The 9,087-nt window shown below is 39.1% G+C and overlaps 1 protein-coding gene across 2 annotated transcripts in view; it reads right to left on the reverse strand.

The window, feature by feature from the left end:
* Nucleotides 1-2,941, reverse strand: part of HDX (highly divergent homeobox) — a 143,971-nt gene extending 141,030 nt beyond the window's left edge. The window contains exon 1 of one of the 2 annotated variants that reach the window (XM_014831064.3): nucleotides 2,790-2,941. The gene's annotated coding sequence lies outside the window, so the exon portion shown is untranslated. The remainder of the gene's footprint in view (nucleotides 1-2,789) is intronic. The other variant, XM_044764034.2, reaches the window with a different exon arrangement.
* Nucleotides 2,942-9,087: the final 6,146 nt, after the last annotated feature.

Genomic DNA, 9,087 nt, shown 5'->3' on the forward strand with positions numbered 1-9,087 from the left:
ACTTTGAGGGGATTCACATAATGTAGGTAATAAGAGAAAAAGTCAAGAAGAAAGGATCTTTCCCATATAGTAAATAACATTCACAGTTCACTGACAATAATCTGTGACAACAATTTTCAAATTTACAGATTATAATACCCTTCTGAACTGCTTTTCATCCATGTTCCTAAACCACAAACCTTGATGTGATATTGCGATGATGCCTCAAAGTAAAGCAGCAGTGAAAATGAAACCTTTAAAAAGGGTCTATATTAAACCACGATCACACTTTCTTTCAAATAAAACTGAGATCCATGGAACAATGTAGTTTGAAGCCCAAGGGGAAGAAAAGTGACAACTCATATGCTACATAATAGCAATTATGGCAACCATCACAATGATTAGCTCTGATTCAAGAGAGGCACAAATAAAAACTGTAAGTGATGGTTAATGTAAAGCAGCAATTGCAAGATATATTGCAATAAAAAGTGACTAATTAAAGCAGAAATTGCAAGATATATTACAATAAAAAGTGAATAATTTATAGATTTTAAGAGAAGATACATAATGCAATGTAATCAAAGAGATATACAGAAAAATAGAAATTATTTAGTATTTCTCAAACTAAGAAAATTACAGACAGAACCACTTCCGGAATAACGTTTCCTTGGTCTTGTTTATGAGGACAGAATATATTTGGAGGCCATCCATTATATAGAAATGTCCATATAGTCTTTTCTCTAACTCAGATTCAGGTTTCTTCAGTCACAAGAGGGTCCCTTGCCTGACCAACGATTAATGTTTTCACATATATACAGTTCTCTCTATAACAGTATTACTTCATTTCCCAAGAAATCGGGAAACAAAGACCATATATGGCTATAGATATTTCAAATAGTCATCCAGGTGCTGTGGGCAGAGGATAAAGAAGTACATAGCATGGTCCCAACCCTTAAGAAGGGGTTTAAAATCAAGCTGAAGAGTCTAGTCTAACACTTACACACACAAAAAAAACATATAATAAGACAATATAAAGCATGCTATAAGAAAGTGACAAATACAAAAACTGATGTAAGAGTTCCAGAAAAGGTGAGCTTAATATGGGTTGGCTTAGACTTGGAAAGCACTTATGGAGCGGTGTAACTTAAGTTGAGCTTCCAAAGTGGGTAAGATATGAATAGGCAGAAAAGAAGGTATCCCAGGTGAAAGAAACGGTAACAGTGCAAGGAGCAAAATTCCGGAGGTAGATTGGGGACATTAAGGAGAGTTGTGCACTGAAGAATAAAGTAAAATTAGGTTCCTGTGGTACAATGAAGCCAGATTATGAGGCTCTTTGCAATCCAAGTGGAACTGGGATTAGAACAAAAGAAAATAGGGAGCCAAGAATATTTTGGTGAAGAAAAATGGCTGGGTGAAAGAAGTGTTCATGGATCATTAGTCTGAAGGGATGAATTAGGGATTTGGCACACAGGTAAGGGCTGGCTAGGAGGCTACTGGAGTGACTAGATGGCTGGTGATGAGAGTTTAGATTGTAGAATAAGGGAAGAATGGTAGGAGAGAGTTTTCAAAGGAAGATTCACCAGGACTTGATAACCCCTTAACTATAAGAAATGGAGAAAAATCCAGATTCCTCTGTGAAATAGAGTTCATGATCAGACAGTGGAGGAGAATTAGTAACACTACTGAACGATTTCTCCACCAAGGACAGACAGGCAGGTTGTTCCTCACAGTTGCTGAGTAATATAGCCCCCCTAAAAGAAGGAGAGTTGGACAGGGTCTCTCAAAGTAGGATTTGACTTTGGTGGTTCTAACAGAAACACACAGGAAGAAGATAGAAGGACTTAGCACTAAACCTGAAACAGAGACCAAGGCTTTATGAGACCATTCCAAGACAGAAAAAAGACAAGAAAGGAAAAGTTCTTATTCTGAGTCTCCACAATGGACCTCACTCTGAATCTCTCCGGCCAGTTTTAAGTTTCCAAATCACTGAGTGGCACCCCAAATCAGAGTTCTTTGAAGATGAAAAGTTGGTTTCACTTGAATAATTAGTGTTTTTTTTTTCTTCAAGTGGTTTCTCACCTCAGCGATTTCTATTCTACAAATACCTCTCCGAGTTCTATTATTCCAAACCTGATACCTGCAGGTTAAGAATTTGCCTTCTTAAATTCCTCAGGCCAGATTCAAAGTAACTGGCAGATCCCTCTCTATCAACTGGAGCTTGAAACATCACACTGTCAACTCCCCAACCCTTCCCATATTCTGTCCAGATAGAGCTCAGCCCCACCTCCTCAAGCGAAACGGGAAAAGCGCCTGCGCAAACTCCACGCCTATTCTCCTCGCCCTGAACCGTCCCCCCGCCCCCCCGCCCCACAAGTTGTTAATGCGCAGGCGCAGCAACCTCAGTGCTTTTTGAGTAAGGCTGTGAGAAATCTACTGTCCAGTGAAAGCTAGAAGTGGTAGAATTCACCGCCCCCCTCCTTTCTTCGGTGGCAGAGGCGCCACTTCTTCCTGCTCCGGGGCCAGAAGCGGGTCTCAAAGGTTGCCCTTTCTCAGCAAGGTCCTTCGCTCTCTGGCAATGCACACTGTATCCCTACACTCAGCTTGTTTCTAACCTCACGCTGCCGCCAGCCTTCGCTCGGAGGGTAGAGGCAGTTGGCTCCCCAAAAGCCGCACCAGTTTGTTGGCAGCCTCTTTAGGCCTCTGAACCTACGCACCGCCCCCCCCCTCCCCACCACCACTGGGCAGAGCATTAGCTAGGTGCCTTGCTCGCCCTCCTTCGCCCTTCACATCCACCCAGGCTGGGTGCTTACCTCGGGCGTGGTGCGGTCACGGGAGGGATCAGAGGATCCCAGATCAGATCAGTGCTGGGGCAGGCAGATTCAGCGAGATTTTTCCTGGGTCTCCACTGCCTTCTCAGACAATGAAATCAACGTGTCCGATCATCAATTCTCATCATGATCGTGACGTCACAAAAGACAGCGGCCAATGGGAGCCCGAGATCAGCTCCGGACAGTCCCTGGCCTCAGCCCAAAAACCCAAGAGTAGGGAGGGGAGAAGAGAGATAAGATAGCTGCCTGCAGTGGGGCTGTCTCTTCCTCGCACATATCAGCTGCGTCCAAGGCCAGGCCTCTCTGTACCTCTCTCTTCCTGAATAGCTGTGAACGTTCAGCATCCCTGTGACTATAGTAGTTATATGCCAACCATTTGAGCAGGTGTTGCCTGGTCTTCCAACTTGAGATTCGCTTTCAGCAGAATTGTTGCACACTGCCAAAATCAAATGATCACATACAGAAATACAGTCTTTGGGGTAAGTTTTCAATTATCAGGTATGTGCTCAGTGTTACTAACGTCAAGAAGGTGTCCATTGAGCCTTTGGAATTTGTCAGTAAGAGTGAGTGTACTATTTTATGTGACCAGTTGACTCTGGCTAATGTAAGAAATTAAAATTATGGGTTCTGTTCACCCACCCTCAATCCCTCTTCGCCATAAGTTACTTAACTGATCACCATTACACTATAACAGAAAAAAACTTCAAGCCATATGTTACATCAATTAACACTTGATATGTTCCTCCAGTTTTCTGGATGCCATGAGAGATCCTCTGCTGTTATGGAACTTACATCATTATTAGGAATACAAGATTAACACACATTAAAAATTCACAACAGTAAAATAAAGTACATGATCATTTGCTCAGTCATGAATTACAGACAAGAGCTTCATCGTTTAATAGAGACATCAGTGAGGTGATAGTCAAGGAAGCATTCTCTGTTGTAATTGAAACTTGATATGGTTCTTGAAGGGTGGATAAGAGAGAATAGAAAGCACTGTTTTAAAGGGGAAAGAATAGACAAAAGTGGGAAAGTACAGGTATATATGATGTGAGGAGGTCCATGATGAAATCAGCCTGACAAATAGAGGGCATGTGTTAAGGACTAGTGAGAGGATAGGCTGATAATAAAAACCTTTGAAAGTAGACAGAGAACCTTGATTTTATTAAAAGCCACCAAAAGCCCTAGGGCAGGGTACCTCAACCCTCTACAGTCAATGATCTACATACAGAGCAGCTTGAGTGATTTTTTTAAAAAGAAAAGTGAGATCATGCCTGGCTCCAGATTGTCCAATGGCTTCCATTCACATATACTATAAATTGCAAATTTCTTACCATAGCCTGAAGATCCTAAATGATCTGGCCTTCGCCATCTTTCTGGCCTCACCTCTTGCCACTCTGCCACTAACTCATTTTCCAATTACACCGGCCTTCTCTCTATTTCTCAAATAAATTAAGCTCATGACCACGTCAGAGCCCTTGCACTGTTGTTCCCTCTGATCTTTGTATGACATTCCCTCGTTTGATTCAAATCTCTGCTCAAACGTAACCTTTTTAAAATTGTTGCTTTTTAAAGAGATTATAACTTCTTTATAGGTAACCTCTTTCAAGATTTAGAGATTACACTGTAACCCTATTTAAAATTGTGATCTTCTTAACACTCTCTGTACCTCCCTATGCACCCCTCCCTGTTTTCTTTTTCTTTTTTTTATTGAAGTAACATTGATTTATAACATTGTATAGATTTCAGGTGTACATCATTATATTTCAGCTTCTGTATAGAGTTATGTTTTGTTCACCACCTAAAGTCTAGTTGCCATCCATCACCATACAAATGTCCCCCTCTACCCCTTTCACCCTCTCCTCACCCCCCTTTCCCTCTGGTAACCACCAATCTGTTCTTTGTATCTATGTGTTTGTTTATTGTTGTTATTGTTGTTTTTAATCTTCCACATATGAGTGAAATCATGTGGCATTTGTCTTTCTCCATCTGGCTTATCTCACTTAGCATGATACCTTCAAGGTCCATCTACATTGTCTCAAATGGCTCAATTTTGTCTTTTTTATGGCTGAATAATATTCCATTGTGTATATATATCATGTAGTCTTTATCCATTCATCCTGTTTTATATTTTGTCATAGCACTTATTACCATCTAACATACTCTATATTTTTATTTATTGCAGATATAAACTCCAGGAAGTCAGTCTTTTTTGCTTGTTTTGTTTAGTATTATATCCTGGCATCTAGAAGAGTCCTGGACACAAAGTAGATAAATCAGTAAGTACTTGTTAAATGAATAACTGAAAGCAAATTTTTCAAGTGATTAGTCAGTCATCAATTTGCAGTTTGAATCAGATTGGAGACAGGCTGGAGTGAGAGAGATCAGACAGTTGTAGTGGTGATCCAGCTTCTGCATGACTTGGGTCTAGATCAGGATGTTAAGAGCAGGAATGAAGAGAAATGATTGAAGTTGAGACATTTCAAAGAAGGAATGATAGGATTAAAGTGGAGGATTCAGAGATGACCTACCTATGATGGATTAACACATTCATTACCTACTGTATATCTTGAACCAAGGTGATCTGAGAGAAAAAGAAGGGCAATGTCCCTACCCTTGAAGAATTTATAGTCCAAGTGACAAGAGAAGACATATAAGAAACAACAGTACAAAAAGAGGTAATTAAATGTATCCAGTTGCTAATTCTTCTTTTCTCCTCACACTTCATATATAAGCCATCAGTAAGTCCTGTAGGCTATACTTTCAAAATATGTCACAAATCTGAGCATTCCTTACTTTCTCCATCATTACTATATCAGTTGCAGTCACTATCACTTCTAGCTTGAACCACTGCAAAAGCATCTTATACGGTTTCCTATTGTCTACTACTGTCCTCTTTAATACTTTCTCTTAATAGCAGTCAAAATATTCTTTATAAAGTTGAATCAGATCATATCACTCACCAGCTTAAAGCCTTCCAAATGCTTCCCATTACGTTAACAATAAAGTTTCAAATCTTTGTTACAGTTATTTCCCACCACTTGTTTCTTCCCTGGTTCAATATACTACACTGGCTTTTTTTGCTGTCTCTCTTTTTTCTGGAAAACCTGTCCCCTCTTCAGAGATATTGCATTTGCTGTGCTTTCTTGGAAAACTCCTCCCCCAGATAGTCACCGGGCATGCTTCTTCACTCAGGTTGTCTGCTAAAATTTACTTCCTCAGATGTGTCTTCATGGGCCAATCTATTTAAAACATTATCCCCAATCACTTTCGATCTCCTCTACCTTCTTTCTGTGCTTTATTTTTCTCACATCATTATGGGAAATCACATAATTTGCTTACTTGTTTATTTTGCTTTTCCCCAATGAAGTAGGAATTTCATCTCTCTTATTTACTCTTATATACTTCAGTACCTAGAACTGTACCTGGCATGCAGTAAGCACTCAATGAGCCTTTGTTGAATCAATGGATGTAGGAAAGCATAGATTGCATGGTGTAGGCTAGAGTAATAGATATTCAGAAATCAGATATGTTTCTAGTACAATGTCTTAGGTATCTGTACCTGTCCTGTTCACAATATATGAATTAAAGCCATGTTTATTGAATTTTTAGGTGAAAACAATCTGGGAGGAATAATTAAAGCAAAAATTTAACCAAGATTTCAAAGATCTCAAAAGACTCAACATGCAAATGCAACAGCATCAAGTTTGACAAGGCTAAACAGTAAGTCTTAATTTTAGGTTTACAAAAATCACTTGCACAAGTACAAGATGGGCAATAAATACCTAACATGGGAAAATTTTACTTAAAAATTTTGTAAATTGAGTATGAGCTGGCATACCATAGCTGTTAAGCAAGATCTTTGAAACTTAACTACATTACAAAAAAGTTAGCCACTAAAGCAAGAAAATTAAGAGTGCCACTAACCTCTACCCTGATCTGACCATATCTGCTCTGTTCAGTTGATTGTCCCTTATTTTAAAAGAAGCATTCACAAATGGTTCAATCTGGAGAAGAGAAACCAGGAATGACAAGGCATGTAAAAAATATATGATATGAGGCAAGGGTCCAAAAGCTGAGCATGCTTAGTTTAAACAGGGAAAGACCTGGAGAAAATATAACTATCTTCAAATACTTAAAAGACTATTGGGGCAAAGATAGATGTGATTTGTGTGCTTTTCCAAAAGCCAAAACCAAGGCCAAAAAAAGAGAACTGACAGGGAAACAAGTTTCAGCTTAACATTCAAGTGTTCCAAAATGATAGAGACTACTTTGTAAAGTCAAAAGGCCTCAATCATTGGGAAGGCTCAAGCATAATGACCATCAATCAGGAATGAAGGGTTATCTATATTGAGAGAGTGATAAAATCCATAACAACATGGGCTTTACTAATTTTGGGGTCATGTCAGATAAGAATTAATCAGAAAAATGCCTTAAAGGTAGAAGTGGGTTCAGTCTTTTAGGATTTGGTTTGATGGAGCTGAATGGGAGGAAAGTTCTGGGTTGGGATGCCACTAATAAGAGACAAAAAATTTACAGCTCTCCTATTCTTCAGTAGGTAGAATCTAAATAAAACAATTTCAACAGTGCATTTTGGGTCAGTATAGGGCTGCATACACCAAAGAAAGTGTTTTCAACTTTCATTTTCCCTGTTTAAGCTTTTCCTATTAATAAGCAATTCATTTTCCAGTTCATTTTAACCAAAGCAAGCATTTACTGATATATGTGAAATCTGCCTACAGAAGCCCAGAACACAGCTCTAAACAATATGGCATGCCAGGCATAAAAAACCTAACTTCCAAGCTACTTAAAATTAGGTTAATTTCTCTTGTAGAGCTGATTTTTATTAATCAGAGGCTCAATGCTTTGTTTGTAGATTACTGAATCTCTTTATTTCTTTCACTTTTTTGCTGTCTAACTTTTAGACGTTTGGTAGTTTACTGACATCTCCAGTCAAAGTTGGGCACCAAAAATTGATGAGAAAATTAAAATTGTGTTGTCCTTTTAAACGAGCTTGATTTAAATCATGAAGGGAATAATTTTAAAAAGAAAATGCAATGTTAAATTTATAGGTTTTCAATTATCCATGAGAGTCTTTTTTTCTTTTTTTTAAAGATTGGCACCTGAGCTAACAACTGTTGCCAATCGTCTTTTTTTTTTTTTCTGCTTTATCTCCCCCAGTACCGCCCCCCATACATAGTTGGATATCCTAGTTGCAGGCCCTTCTAGTTGTGGCATGTGGGACACCGCCTCAACGTGGCCTGACAAATGGTGCCATGTCCGCGCCCAGTATCCGAACCAGGGAAACCCTGGGCCGCCACATCGGAGCGCGCAAACTTAACCACACAGCCACTGGCTGGCCCCTATCCGTGATAGGCTTGTTCTTAGTATTTTGGTTAGTTACAAATATTCCATTTGAGGGAATTTCCCTTGCCTTACTGTGGGTCAAGACAAAGTAAAATCAGGAGGAAAATATACTCTGGCACAAACCTTTGGTGGAAAACCCCTCAGAATCATTATCTTCCTCTGCTGTAATGATTTTGTAAATAACCTCTGCAGAATTTCAACCTTGTATTGTACTTATTAAGGTACCTCATTTTATAGAAAATGTATTAATGAAAGTTGTTCTCATAACAAATTTCAAAAATGAAAGTGATTTCTGAACTCCGCTGCAGTTCTTGAAATGTGATGCATTACTAATATTCCTGTTTGTTTCTACTTAAACCATGTTTTCCCTGAACGAACAGTATCAACATCACCTAGGAACTTGTTAGAAATGCAAATTTGGAGGCCCCACCTACAGATTCAGAAACTCTGAGAAGGGCCCAGCAACCAGTGTTTTAACAAGCCCTCCAGGGAATTCTTATGTAGGCTAAAGGTTGAGATCCAATGTATTAAGCTATAAGTATAAGGGGGAATAATGGAGGAAATTTCATTCCACAAACATTTGTCTAGCTCCTATTATGTGTCAGCCACATAGGATTTATTAAAACATGATTTTTGTTCTCAAAATATTCATAGTCTAGTACAGCAGCCACAGACTTAAAAAGTGCAAAATAGTGAGATAGAGATGGGGTGGAGGTAGAGATTGTAATTGGATCTAGGAAAACTAGAGCTGTGAATATGAGTGATCGGCTTTTGCAGAGTGAAGTTCTATTTCTGACATGTCAACAGCTATATTCCTAATATGGCTGTAAATGTTTTTCCTTTTCGTCACGTTGTTGATGCCGGGATAAAGCGAGAGACCAGAGCGTCAGTTATTCTAATTTAGCAGTTG

Source organism: Equus asinus, chromosome X (genome assembly GCF_041296235.1).
Source record: "Equus asinus isolate D_3611 breed Donkey chromosome X, EquAss-T2T_v2, whole genome shotgun sequence".
NCBI classification, from domain to species: Eukaryota; Metazoa; Chordata; class Mammalia; order Perissodactyla; family Equidae; genus Equus; species Equus asinus.